This window comes from Manduca sexta, chromosome 9, assembly GCF_014839805.1.
Source record: "Manduca sexta isolate Smith_Timp_Sample1 chromosome 9, JHU_Msex_v1.0, whole genome shotgun sequence".
Classification (NCBI taxonomy): Eukaryota; Metazoa; Arthropoda; class Insecta; order Lepidoptera; family Sphingidae; genus Manduca; species Manduca sexta.
Window position 1 is genome coordinate 3,492,475 of NC_051123.1, and position 15,890 is coordinate 3,508,364.

General features: G+C 36.2%; 1 protein-coding gene across 1 annotated transcript in view; it reads left to right on the top strand.

Annotated features, from left to right (window-relative positions):
* Positions 1 to 15,890, top strand: part of LOC115442681 (TWiK family of potassium channels protein 12) — a 214,556-nt gene that overhangs the window by 194,213 nt on the left and 4,453 nt on the right. The window contains exon 3 of the mRNA XM_037436908.1: positions 976 to 1,014. The gene's annotated coding sequence lies outside the window, so the exon portion shown is untranslated. The remainder of the gene's footprint in view (positions 1 to 975; positions 1,015 to 15,890) is intronic.

The following is a 15,890-nucleotide window of genomic DNA, read 5'->3' on the forward strand; positions in this document are numbered from 1 at the left end:
TTAAAATTAAATCACAAATTAAAATATCAAATGTATTGTTAAGAATTGTCTTTACGCGTTAACGCTACCATACTTTGTATATTTTTTATTTTTTTCATCCGTGCACGGCAAAATGATCCCAATGCACCTGATGGTAAGTGACCACCCCTCGACAGTGGACATAATTATGCCGGCCTGTTGTAATTAAATATACACAAGCTGATGCCGAAACGCGACACACTTACGTGGTCCACTATAGCGGATTTTTATACCTTGTGTACGTTGGTCGCTATCCAGGTGGTTATATCTTACCACCAGCAAAAAATGCCTTCTGATTCCCTACGCCACACTTTATTTTGGTTCATTACAATCATGTAACGCACTTCATCGCGATAATAACAATTGAAATTAGCTCACAGAATTCCATTCCGTGCTAATATCACGAAGATACCGATATAAGAGTTCATGATGTTATGCTTTTTTTAATAAACGATCTATCTCAGAAATGGACCGATCTTCTTTTATATTATGGCTGCCACCGTTTACCGGTGATTTTGCCAACGTCGAGTAATAATAGCAAATACAAATCAATAGACCAATCAGAACAAATATTTTTGACACGCTTACAAATGAGTTATTTTGAATGGTTTATTGACGAAATGGGATTAAGGATTAAGATTAGGATATGACAGCAGATAGCAGATACAAAAAAATGAACCAATCAGAGCAAATATTTTCGACACGCTTACGAATGTAGTATTTTGATTGGTTCATTCTCGGAATCGGATTAATGATTGATTGAGATTGTTTATTGAATACGGCTGATAAAGAATAAGGCCCGAGGCTAGCAAGCCGCTAATTTGATCTTAGGTCTTAATCAAATTTAATGACCGCATAATAAATAGCTATTGTTGTATTTAGATTTGAATATAACCATTACGGGATTATTTGTTGTAATAAATTATAGTCGTTAATTTTGTTTTTGTATTGTTTCAGATATTAATACTAAACGGCGTCTACAACTATGATAGTGAGGTAAATATTTTTATTTTTCATAAATAATCAAATTTTAAAACTAAGTTCATATTACTATCACATGTCGCTGACTTACTATGACAAAGTCCTATGATAATTGTTACTTAATTTTCAAATATTAAATAAATAATTGCATGTTGGTAAAAATTTAAAAGACAATTATTCATGGTTCTTCCATTATTTATCTTTTGGAATTATTCGAAATTTTCACTGAAAAGGGCTAAGAAGATTGTTATACATAATAATTTAATTCAATTTGCACATCATGTAACATAGAACCTTGTAATAGTGAGCCAGCGATGACAAATTGAGACTATAGAAACAACCGTACAAATTAAAAATGAATTTTATATCAGACAAAACAAAACACAAGTTTGATTGACAGCAGTTTTTCTGCCTCAATAAGATTGGATACGTGCAGCAATTTATTCCAAAATGGCCCGGTTTTATCGCTTCCGATTGACTGGTATTGCTGACATCTCATTTAAAGCGATGGAATCTCTGCCCCTTTGTATGTCTGTATCGCGTTAATAATAATAATAATAGGGGCAGCTTTGGGGCGAGTCGACGGTGAGTGGCGACACAAAATTATTTTTTTAATTCATTTCGTTCGAAACTTATACCTTTTAAATTTACCCCTAAGGTTAAGTGCTTTCAAGAAGACAAGTATATAGTTTCAAATATTATCGTAATGTTAAAATGCCACTGGTGGTAGTTATCTCATATGTGATAGCTCGCCTGGGTAGGTCACCGCAATGTCCATTTCTTCCGCCAAGTAACAGTGTGTAGTCACTGTTGGGTTCCGGTTTGAAGGACATTGTAGCCAGTGTAACTACTGGACATAATAACACGTCTCTTATCTCAAGTCTCAGGATGGCGGGTGCAGTGGAATACCAAACAATACATATAATTAAAAATGTTGGATGGGTTTCTACTGTTTATGGACGGTCTTATCGCTTACCATCAAGCGAACAGGAAACTCGTCTCGTCATTCAAACCAATAAACCCTCTATTAAAATTAAGCTATTTTTCGGATTTTATTGCGATTTTAATATTTTAGTTTGCTCCCAACGTTTCGAAGACTGCAGCCTTCATAGTCACGGGGGAGGACTGAGTTTAATTTTAATGTCTAACATTCGCGTAAACATAAGAAATCATTACGAAAATCCTCTATATCACCGCGTACATAAGTGCAAGTTTTGCTTGTATATGACCCCAACCACATTTATGCAAAGTTTTTGCGACAATATCTCTCCTAATAACGTCCCAGGTGGAAAAGGACTTGCGAATAATTCTTCCCTAATTATATATACGACGGTACTGAGCGTGTGATATGGGATGAGGCAGCGTAAAATTATTAAACCATTTTTATAATAATTTAGCTTCTGCTTGCTAGTCTGTTTGTATAAAAGTCAACAATTTTATTCGTCACGACAAATAGACCCATGCTTGATGGTAAACGGGTTGGGGTCTCAGAAACAGTGTTTGGCGAGAGGTGATTACCCCTCGCCAGTAGACACAATTATGCCGGCCTATTTGAAATCAAATTTATACTGACTGGTCCCGAAACGTGATGTACGTACCATTGGTTTTACATCTTCTGCGTGATGGTCGTTATCTAGGCGGATAAAAATACCTTACCATTATGTAAAGACCTTGGTTAAAAAACCTGTCCATGTGAAGTGTATTTGAAGGATAAAATATTTTATTATTTATTATTTATTAACACTTTGTACACATGGTATACAGGCGGACTTAATGCCATGGGCATTCTCTCCCAGTCAACCTTGGGGTGGTGTAGAGAGGACGGAGGTAGGTGTATAATAAAAGAAGTGAAAAAACAAATAAGAAGAGAAATAGTAAACAAATGTAATTAAAACATACTCGCATATATAAATATATAGATATATATATAAAAAAAATACATATATATATACATATATAAAAATAAATAAATATATAAATACACTAATAAGTCAATTAGAGGAATCTGCTACTTCTGCCAGCAACAATCGACGAACTCTCATTTTAAAAGCCAGCCGTGTTGAGGACGACCTGATTTCGAGCGGGAGTGCGTTCCAAAGAAGGATAGATTGGATAGCGAAGGAAGAGTGAACAAAATCAGAACTGTGCGAAGGACACTTCAGGAGAAGATTGGTAGACGAACGCAAATTCCTATCATGCCCATCGCAAAGGTAACTAAAATTGGAAGATAGATAAGTAGGAGGTATAGGAGACCTAAGGAGAGAATAGAGAGTAGTAAGCGCGCGTAACGAGCGGCGCTGGCGGATGGGGAGCCAATTTAACTGCGAACGGAAAGAAGAAATGTGATCGTACTTGCGGAGATTAAAAACGAATCGAATGCAGTTATTAAGAAGGCGGTCGAGTTTATTGAGCAGGTCTGCATTCAGATCAAAATAGCATACATCGCCATAGTCGATTATTGGGAGGATTAAGGTTTGCACAAGCATAGTCTTGGTCTTGGATGGCAAGAGATTCTTCAGACGATAAAGAGAACGAAGTGTGCCGATAACTCTCTGACTAACAGAGGTAACGTGGGACCGCCAGCTCAGGGTGGCATCAATGTGTAGTCCGAGGTCCTTCACACTGGAGCACCAAGGAATGATGGTACCATCAAATTTAATAGCAGGAATATGCGAGAAGTCTAATCTCCCGATCATTCTAGGGCTGCCTATTATTATAGCCTGACATTTCGTGGGATTCACAGAAAGACCGAAACTATCTGACCAACTTTTGATAAATGCCAGGTCCTCGTTCACCCTCATTATAGCAGCAGACACACAATCAACGCCAGCCTGCGAATATAACTGCAAGTCATCAGCATACAGATGATACGAACAATGAAGGTTTTGAGTTAAGAGATTAATGAATATAGAAAATAGCAATGGGGAAAGTATACCGCCTTGAGGGACTCCAGCGTCGATGTTGCACCAATTTGACGAGGAGTCATTTAAACGCACCGACTGCTGGCGTCCCTGAAGATAGGATGAGATCCAATCCAATCCAATATTAACCTATAGGATTCAGAAATATTCAAATTTTGTCTTACCTGAGCATCAAACCCAAATTCTTCAGAACATATACGTATCATCATCATCAGCCGCAGGATGTCTACTGCTGAACATGGGTCTCTCCCAAAGATTTCCAGATAGACCTATTGGAAGCGATTCTCATCCAGGAGGTCTCTTGCGATTTTTATGAGGTCATCTGTCCACCTCATGGAGGGACGTCCAACGCTGCACTTGCCAGTTCGTGGCCTACATTCCAGAACCTCCTTGCCCTATCGACCATCAGAACATATACGAAGTCACAAGCTAGCAATGACTAAATTCATAATGAACTACCATCATAATTAATATCTCAAAAACAAAAGTAAGCCGCGACTTAACTTCCATTTAAAATACTGTCACTAATTAGTCTAGATTTTAAAGTTAATTAAAATAAGGCACCGAGCCTAACAATTGGTCTGCCAACCGTCAAAACGTCACAGCAGATTCAAATTTAATAAGTTTTCACGCAAAAATCTTATTGTTTCAGTAATTGAGTTACTACAAGTTTTAAAATCTATTGTTTGCTATTTAAAAATATTATAATTCTAGGCTTTAAAATTTGGCTTTGTTTTATGACTCTGTCCAGACGTATATAGAATATGGGTCACGTATGCAACGGGAAAAGTGTAAAAGATATAAAGCCATCATGCAGCTATCATCATCATCAGCCGCAGAATGTCCACTGCTGAACATGGGCCTCCAAAGATTTCCATATCGACCTATTGGAAGCGGCCCACATCCAGTGACCTCTTACGACTTTTAGTAGGTCATCTGTCCACGTCGTGATTGGAAATCGACACTGCGCCAGTTCGTGGCATCTACTACAGAACCTTCTTGCTCCATCGGCCATCAGGTCTGCGAGCTATGTGCCCTGCCCACTGCTACTTCAGCTTGCTAATCCGATTAACATGCGGCTATACTACTGACCCTAAAAAGTATAGACCGCACAGTTGCTTCGTCCCTTTCTATTTCTTTAATATATTTTTTTTTGTTTATCTCTGCTTCTCAAAATCACATCTGTACTCCGCCCGGTCTCTGCAATATTAAAAACTTTTTGACATCCAATACAATTGTTGTCAACCACTGTTTAAGATTTAGACAAATTAATTTCAAAATGTCGAAAAGTTTGTAGATAATTTTAATTTTATTTAAATAATAATAATAATAAGTATATAAACTGACAGTTTTGGGTCAGCCTATATGGGTCTAGAAACGTACAGTTTTGTACGTAATATATTAAAATCAATACATTTTCCATCACTTCGACAACTGTCAAAACTGTGGAAAATTACACAATCGAAACAGTTATATCAGACGCATTGTACCAAGAATGCTATCAAAAGTTCAAATTAAAAATCAACCGGGCAAAAATCATAGCTGTCACGGACACTCGGCAAAGCGATTAATAAACTTTAAATTTATGTTTTCACCGAACATCTAACGATACAACTGGTAACGTAATAAAATTGAATCACAATTAAGACTTTAATAGCACGCCCAGGTGCCGCGCCAGTGGAAACCGGATAAAACCGGTATGAACCGGTTAGAACTAGTGTTTACCGGTATCGAACTGGATGCGGAAAGCTAATTTCAGTTTTCAAGCCCATATGCGCTGCTCATTAGCGGGCGATGGGTTTTGTTCGCATCGTGACAGTGTCTAAACCAGCATTTATGTTCAGGTTTTGTGTTGGTTCGATAGTTGGAACTACGCCTAACACCTGGTTAGACAACAATTGATGCGCAACGTTTATCGCGTTTTATTTTGCTAAGTTGTTCAACTGTCTCGTGTTAATTGAATTTAAATAACATCGCATCTACATTGCTGGTTTCCTGTTGTGTAACGTTGTCACCTTTACAGAATCATGTTTTAATGTCATTTGATAACATTACAAAATGTATATATGACGTCATTTGGTGCTTACGACATTTTAGAATAAAATAAAATTCTCATGAATGAGAATATCTGAGTTTTGAAAAAAAAAATATGGGACTTATAATTTTAGACCTACTTTCATAAAATATAAACAATTGAATATGTTGAAAATCAATTGTTGCTTGGTAAATTTCTCAGGGAAATTTCTATAACTTGAAAGGTTATCAATATTGATGCTATCAAAAAATATATTAAAACTGTATGCCGTTAGATCAATTGTTTTGTCTATTGTTAAATCTAGGAAAACCTATTCAAAGTAGCTATCATTCTAAAAAATTCAATACCGGAACCCATACCCATCGCAAAATAATCTTGCCAAATTTTCGTTAACGATAACAGATCTATTCACTTGATTTTAAATCGATTTTTGATTACTAACACTTCAGGAGTAACGAGCGTATTTCATGAATATTTATCGTGCAATTTACATAAGTACGGAAAAACATTCTACTTTCGATACGTGTGTGACGTGTAATCGAATTAAACAGGATTGAAACGTTCAGAATGTACTATTTACTGTTTCTGTAGGTACATTTATTTGTAGCCAATGGATCCCAAAGTTAACCGAACCTTTTTTTTTGGAAAAAACGCGTTATTGCTACCAACAGTAGAGTGAATGAGATGGTTGCGTTGGTTTTGTCATTCTTTCCCAATGTCTCCACTCGGGAGTATAGCATCACCTGAGCGAGTGTTGGACCCCTAAAAAATTTGACTGGACCGTGACCCAAATGAGAAAATCTTCAAAATTCTAAAGTCACCTTTTGGCTATACGGACGTATTATTTGTTTTTGCTTTGTGTGTCTATACGAGTTGGCCTGATGGTTATCGATACGATCGCTTGTAAACAGTAGAAACATCATCGAACACCTTTAATTACAAACTATTGGTATTCCACTGCGCTCGCCATCCTGAGACATGAGATGTTAAATCTTATTATATCTAGTAGTTACACTGGCTACAATGGCCTTCAAACCGGAACACAGTGACTAAACCCTACTGCTTGGCGGCAGAAATAGACATTGCGGGTACCTACCCAGGCGGACTCTCCCATGAGATATCTACCACCAGTAAAGTTTTTCTCAAACCGATATCAGTTAAGTGACAAATAACCCCATATCAGTAAGAACGAATTTAATCTTTGCCTTTTAGAAAACCAGTTATACAGTTCCGATATCTAAATTAAATCTCTTATCATAATAAAACGATATTGCTACGTCCCCCGTGTGTTTCTGCCAATAGCTTGGATATACGTTTGGAACATTTTAATATTTGTATAGCATCGTTTATGGTTGCGTTTTTTGGAATGTAATTGCTTGCAATTAGTTTGTGTTTTATTTTGCTTATATTCTTTTTTTATCACTAATAGAGGGTTTTTTGACTGCCTTGAAATTTGACTTATAAACGATGATATTATAATCGTATTGGAAGCAAAATGTGGTTACTTTGAACAATTAGTAGGACCAAAAATAGTGAATTAATTGTACGTGAATTGAACTTTTTACCTAAAACTGTTATGATATATTTAATCTTCTGATGAACTTTTATCTGAACATTTAAAATCATCTCTAAATAATACACTTTGTTCTACAAATACCAACTCGTACGACAAACAATAGGAATAAAATAAAAATACGTATCATAAATCATTTTCAATAGTTTCTATTATTTCGAATAAATACGTGTTGACGTTTCACTTTAGATTACGCTCTGTCTTCCCGCGTCGAATTTGAAAAGGGTCGGATCTTATTACTTATTTGGTAGAGCACCACCTGGCCTTGTGTTGTATGTGCCACCTTTAATTCCACGCGGAATTTATGTTCCATACAAATGCCTTATCATGTGAAAAGTATTTTTGATTACGACATAAGTCCAAGAGTGGGCAGGGCACATAGCTCGTAGAACTGATAGCCGATGGGGCAAGAAGGTTCTGGAGTGGAGGCCACGAACTGGCAAGCTCGGCGTCGGACGTCCATCCACGAGGTGGACAGATGACCTCATAAAAGTCGCAGGAGTTGGCTGGATGCTGGCCACTTCCAAATAGAGCGATCTGGAAATCTTTAGAGGAGGGCCATATTCAGTAGCAGACCTCCTGCGGCTAATGATGATGGAGTCCAACTGCTGACTTCTCAATAACACTAGACCTAATTTTAATAAAAAAAATATAACAAAGAATTCCACATGATCTTCAAGATATCTATGCCTTGTTTCGCAATCCCGGGGCATCCACAGTGATAAAGAATTAACACCCTTGTAAACAACACGAATATAACAAAAAAAAATCTTTACGTTTGAAATAAAACTTAATATTTTATCTTATATGACAGTTTTCTCGATAACAACGTCTGCTTTTGAAAACGTACTACACTTGAAAAGTTCTTTCATTTTAGTTTTGATTTTGCTCGGAAACTTTGACGTCAATCGATTCCCATATATTGTTGAATTTATTTACGTAAAAATAGAATCAACGACGGCTATTTATAGTATATATATTAATACATAGCTTCATATATTAGTAAAATATCTAAAATAACTTTTTAAGCTCTTTAAAAATTTTTTTTGGGAAATCATCCCAGAAAATTACTTGACACACTTTTATCTAGGTTTTTTGATATACTTTTGGGAAACTCTCCTGCGCAAATTACTTGTATATGACAGTAACTTTATACAACTCTAATGTCACGTTATAAGTAACTTTTAATTATACATACACTTCATGAATTGTTCCCTAAAGGGGTTTGTAGAGGCATAACTAGAGAACCCAGTGTTCACCAACTGTGTTCCGTCGTAAGATGTGATAGGGGGCGAGCCTATCGCCATATCGGGCACAACTTTCAGACTCCGACTCAGAACAGAAAAACCCAAATATCATTGCACGACCCGGGATTCGAACCCAGGACCTCAGAACGCTGCCGTACCGCGCATGCAGCACAACTACGCCACCGAGAGTCTTCTGTAATATAAATAAATATTGCTCCTAACAATATTTTGGTTTTGAATCGGAACACACACGAAAAATATGAACCCCGAATAAATCATGGTAGGATAATCCATCAAGGTATCAACCATGAGGCGTGGGGGGTCTTAGGGGAGTGAATATATCTATTCATCACACACAAGCGCATGGAAATCAACCTTAAGTGTTGGAAATATAAATACATTGCAGTATCCAGGTATCTGGATAGAGTTTGGTTGCATATATTTTGTGATATTATGCTGTGGCAAGTGCTGAAAGGTCCATATAAGCTACTTCCTCCTGCTTCCTTTTCATAATTTATGTTAAAACTAATTATCATTGGAACGATTGCAAATCATATACAGGGTCATTTTGACATTCGTTACTAAATGAAACTACATACTCGTCTTCATTTTCGCTGACATTGTGCCAAAAATCATCCATTAATAATTAATATTTTCGCGGAAAATCCTGGTTTTGGTTTTCTGATTTTTTGATCATTTTGTAGTCTAATATAAATGTGGCATGCGCGTTTGTATATTTCTGACTGACAGTATGATGTTGCTACTGCGACGAATTCTCTTAGAGTAGTAGTAATGGCATTAGAGCGCGTAAAATTAATATTACATTTCATTCATATTTATTTTGTTCGAAACCTACACTTTTTTAGTTTCCATCTACGGCTCAAGTGACTTATTGTAAAGTGTTATTACCTAAATGATAAGTATGTGGTTTTATTTAGTAACGCGATGTCAAAATTTCCCTGTAAATTCATAGTAGTATCTATATGTTGTGTCGGGTTCCCTTTAGAAAAATGTCACCTTTCGCCACTATGCTAGGTTATATCGCCTTGCTATACAGGCCCTGAACATATAGGTCCTGGGTTCCAATTCCAGGATGGTTAATGCTGTGCGATATTGTTTACTCCAAATCCTTCTCTCTCTTAAATAAAGATGCAAAAGACTGTGACGAATTCTGGATTAATAGAATGGATATTTATAAGTATTCAGAGATCTGATCAAGGCTTAGTATCAACTACTTTTAATTCGAAAAAAGATTATCACACAGGCGGGTTGCACGCTAAAACTACACACACATCTTTTATTCCCGAAGGGTTAGGCAAAGACGCAACTAGTACACTCATTTTCGCCGTGAGTTGCGTCCCATATGATAGGGGCAAGTCTAGCAAACACTTCGCATTATCTAATAAACTCTGCTAAAGCAAGATAAAATGCTAAGTGTTTGGTTCTTTCATAACCCAATTTCTGCCAATCTCAACGGAGATCAGCCAAGTACGCAGAAGATATTATAATGCACAAAGTGTGCGCAATACACAGGTGCACTCTCTGTTCCTTCACTCTTATAATCCGGTGAGATGGCAATCCAACATGACCGGAGAGAAATGAGGGCGTTGAGTGATATGTCTTGTATCAGCATTTAATGACTTCTTAGAATTAATTGTATCCGTTAAACATCATTATCGGGGTGGGAACGGAATATTATTTTGGATCTAATTAACGTTATAAAATAAGGCTTCTTTTTCCTTTACATCTCTCAATTATTAGGTATAAAATAATATACAAGACAAAATCATTTACCCTATTACATAAATATCAAAAAGTAAATTCATAAAAAGGTGATTCCAACTAAATACTCACTAATTTACTGAAGAAATTGTTAAAATAATTTGAGAGACGGTGTTCGCTCAAACATTATTCTTTCAGTAACTTTTATTAAATTTATGGTTTCACTATTATTAAATGAAAGTTCGTAATTTGTTGACTAATTTGTGGATTTTTTGCTAGTAATTTTGTTCTAAAGTTTTAGAGGCAATAAAAGAGCGAGGATGCTCGCTTTCTAGAATGATCTAATAATTTTTAAATGTCGACAAATAATTTATCTAGTTGGTTCTGTGAATATATTTTATAAAGAAACACGATTTTAGGTTTATGACTCAAATCTTCCGTTCAGTTGCCCATTTTATTCAATGAAGTATAGGCTTCTAGCTTTATAGATATTAAATTTGCTGAACTTAATTATGACAATTTAAACAATGTTATAACATTCGATTTGAGTATGCCAATACATAGTTTTAGTACTCTATGTACTACGTACTAACCGGAAGGCACAGATAAGAAAGGTTCCTTCTCTACAGCTACTACAACGTTGTGTATAGCAGCAATAGCAAGAGGAATTATTGACATTATGGGTCTTAAACCAAAGCCAAGATTAACGGGCACAGAGCATTTTGAACCTCGATGTAACCTAAAAATAGAATTGATGTTTTATTAACATAAATATCAGATCTGCCTTTGAGCAATATAGTTAGGTGGCAAGGCTTGGTGTTATAAGATACCCTGGTGCCGTCGCGTATGCGCCGAAAGCCACCACGGGTTTTGGTTGGTAGGGTGTAGTGTGAACTTAGACAGGACTTGGTTCAATGCTCGCTTGGACGATGCTATACTCCTGAGTCTAGACATTGGGCCGAAAAACCCACATAACAGTTCCATTCAACCCCCCCCCCCCCCCCGCCCCCGTCTAATGCGCAGTGGAAACACGATATCGCGTTTATCCTACGAAAAAAAGGGGACAAGCCTCGAACACGCGACCTTCGTGTCTGTTCTATTACCCACTACCCTATCACTTACTACCAGAGGCGGCCTTTTGCGGGCGGCGAACCGGGCAACCACCCGGGGCCTCGCGCGGTGCCTCGCAGAACCTTTTTTTTACCGTTCTTATCGACGAAATTGTTAAAACAGGGGAACGTTTTTTACTCTGCCCGGGGCCTCGCGTCTGTTCCTTTTTGTTTTCGCCTGGGGCCTCGCCTCGTTTAAGGCCACCACTGTTTACTACTTTAAGATCAGTGAACTGAATAGTAAATATAAATATGCTTAAAGCATATCGTTGGTCTTTGGCAGAGGACATTCCAAGTTTCTCATTTAGATAACAACTACTGGCGAACCAAAATGTTTTTCCTTAAGGGGTTAAGATATGTAAAACTCAACTTTATGTCGACTTTGGGCGTCCTGCAAAAAATAATGTAAGCATTCTTTGTATATATTTTTCAAGAAATAAGTAGTTTAGCTTATGGTCGTTTGCACAGCTGCGTATTTTTTTTATTAAACACGATACCGTGAATGAAATCATAATTAATATCTGCCAAAAATCGCTCAACGGTAAGAATTTTACATCGTTAACTTTACGATATCTCTCTTATTTACTTGAGTTCATATATTCTGAAATAATTCTATACTCTATTTTTAAATACACACTGCTTATATTTTTTGAATACCGTTATATATAACAAAATATTTAATTATTTTTATAAACGCCTACTCAAACAACAGCTTATAGTAACAGGAAAATTTGCGGTTACGCGCCGTCAGGCGCTCTAACAAATTGATGTCGACATCATTTCATCTAGGATATGTATATTATGTACTAAGTAACATTAAATATTTTAAAATATTATATACACTCTATTTAAAATTAGAAAACACAAATAAGAATTAAGAAATATTAACATGTAATTTGAACTTGGTCTAATTTATATTAAATGCCTTACCCTTCCATACTAAAGGTTTTTGACAAACTACAATATTTTTAGGTAACTATGTATATTTTGTCACTCGGTTACTAAGGAAATTTCGGTGTTGCGATATATTAGAATAATTGGAATTTAGGTGTGGGTGGATGTTTGAATTATTTTAATACAAATATTGATATTATGGATCAATGGTCACTAGACAGAAGCATACGTTAGATTTGGTATTGCTGGCCACCATTTTGAATATTATTATTTTGGGCTCCGTTTTAAAGTCGATACCTGGACATGTTTGGACCACAAAACAAGAGTTTAGTACACACTAGAGCCGATTTTCGACTAGCAAGTTCTCGCAGTACTATATGGCATAAGAACTTTTAAACACATTTATCTTAGCGGAAATATTTTTATAAGTTTATACAAATGCGATTTTTAATTTAGTATGGAGACAGTTTGAGACCCTGAGAAGGATAAAGGTTCCCGGGAAAATATAAAGCATGCCTTTTATAACGGAAAACTTGAGCCCGAAGAACTTTATAACGCGGGCGGAGCTGCGGGCAAAAGCTAGTATATAATATTTTCAAACGTAACTTTGACATACCTAATATTTTGATAATCAAGGATGTAATTGTACAATACCGTGTAGCTACACGTACCGCCATCTAGTTAGCTTTTGTGTAGCGCCCAAGGTCAACGCTCAAGGGCACTGGCCTCACTTCCATTCTTAAGCCAAGAGACTTAGATTAATGAAGTCTTGTTTACGCGGTGTAAGAGAATATACTTTGTTTGATGGCTCATTTGGAGAGGTTTTAGGTTAGAGGATTGCAGGTGACATTTTTTTAGTCTGATATTTATTATTTGTTGTTTATCTATATATATAAAAATGAATCCGTATTTCCCTCGGACACGCCATCACGCGTGAACGGCTGTACCAATTTTACTATTTTTTTTTTGTTGTGTTTGTTATTGTCAGCAGAAGGATCTTATGAAAGAAAAAATTAAGGAAGTTGAGCGGAACGTTCGAAAATTTAAGAAAAGTTAATTTCAGCGATTGACAGAATGCGCTCTGCAAATTCATAGTTAAGATGGGACAACGTCTGTCGGGTCATCTAGTTAGTTATACGAATTAAAATAATATCTATTATGTCTTTTATACATCTATAGCTATTGCTTGCGATTCCGCCCGCGTTAAAAAAATTACCGGGAATAATGTTTTCCCGAGAAACAGAAGTTGCCTATAGATAAATCAAAATCGGTATAGTAGTTCTTGAGATATGCACGTTCAAACAAGCTTTTGAGTTTTAGGTGCTTGCATATCGGAGCAAGCAGGTATGTCTTTGATAAATATTTTTGCGATCGCTACATAATTTAAAATACTTATGACTTAGTTTAAGTTAACTTGCTCAGTCAATATTTTTATCATACAAGTGATCCTGGATACCCAGCTCCGATATAATTAAAAACAACACAACTTCCATTTTTTTCCTGCGACATTTTTTTTCACATGGCGGTGATTGGAACGGTTATGTTGGTTTCACCGGTCTTATGGCTCAATGTCGCCATTCGGGAGTATACCATCATCTGAGCGAGCATTGGACCGAGAACCTAACGCCATCTAGCCACAGTCTACTACCTACCAACATAATATTGATTACTTTTAACTATTTTTGTGCCGAACTGTACCTTTAGTCATTTTCATAAATTCTACAGCTAATATTTAACTTTGACGACGATGGCCCAGCGGGAGTGGAATTACGAAAAGTCTCGGGTTATTCCCCGGACACGGTCTGACTTTTCAAAATTACGTGCGTGTTCATTGTTAGTTAACGCCTGTTTTGTTGGTGATGGAAAACATTGGCTGTATACCGCATACCCGCAAGTTTAATACGTTTTAAAAAGGATAATATCCGTAAATTAAAATATATTATATTTATTTATTTATAACAGTTCATACGTCACAGTAAATGAGTATTTTTTTAAACACCAAAACAATCGAACTATGCGTATTAGTAAGAGATGTAATATATTTGTACACGCCGGCATAATTGTGTCTACTAGCAAAAAAACACAAGTTATAAACAAAAAAAAGAATCTCTGGCTATACATATAAGGTGTTAAAGTGTATAACGTGATTTCACACCAAGGGCAGGGTGTCCCGTAAATGTGACCTTAAGGCCGGGGGGAATGGTAAAAAAATCATGAAACTCGTGTGTCCCTAAGAATTGATATTGTGTTTGGTTGAAAGTGGCAATGCTGCAATACGACATGTTAAACTTATACAGGGTTATTTTGAATTCGCGTTACTAAATGAAACCACAAACTCGTCTTCACCTTTGCAGACATTGTGCCAAAAATCATCCATTAATAACGAATATTTTCACGTAAATACCTGTTCTAGTTTTCTGATGTTTTTATCGTTTTGTAGTTTAATGCGAATATGGCTCGTGTGTGGGTGTATTTCTGACTGAAACTATGATTTTGCCGCTGCAACGAATTCTCTTAGAGTTGTAGTAGTGGCTCTAGGGCGCGTAAAATTAAAATTACTTTTTATTAATATTTATTTTGTTCCAAAACTTACACTCTTTTATTTTACATCTACAGCTCAAGTAACTTATTGTAAAGTGTTATTTCTAAGTAGATACGTATGTGGTTTCATTTAGTAACGCGATGTCAAAATTACCCTGTATATACTACGATAACTATCCACAGTAAATCTACATTATAATCAATCTATGACGTATCACCCCAAAAAGCTATTACAAGCAGGCAAATATTTTGATAAACCCATCACTCATGCAATAAATCACGTATAAAACATGCTCCACAATGAACACAAAGGCCTAAAGCCGAATTTAGTGTCAAACTATATTCACGCTGTCCGACTATTTCGGAACAATTTATATTGACGTTTCAAAACGCGTGTGAGGGTCTCTACCGTTCCGCTTCAAAATGGATTTATGTCTGATTTTGCGATGAGTGTCCACTGTAATTAATTAGTTTTCATTAAACATAGTCAGTTTTACTTATAATTATCGATATATTGTGTACTACGTACTAAATTTGGCGTTCCGAACATTCACTGTGTTCAACTGAATTGAACAGTTATCCATTCAAACTGACGTTAGTAAGGTCAATATTGACAGCTTGTCGTTGTGTACGGAGTGGCGCTCATGATATAAGAACTCGAGTCTGAGTGTAAACCTAGATATGAATAAAAAATATTTGTTAAAAAAGTAAAATTATTTGTTGTTCAAGTGAATAAATAGGTTATAACAGTGACGTTTTGGTTGCCATTTTAGTTCAGATTTTGAACAAATAGCTTATATGGACGTTCGTGTCTTTAGAATATACATCATTACTTATAATTTTGTTTCA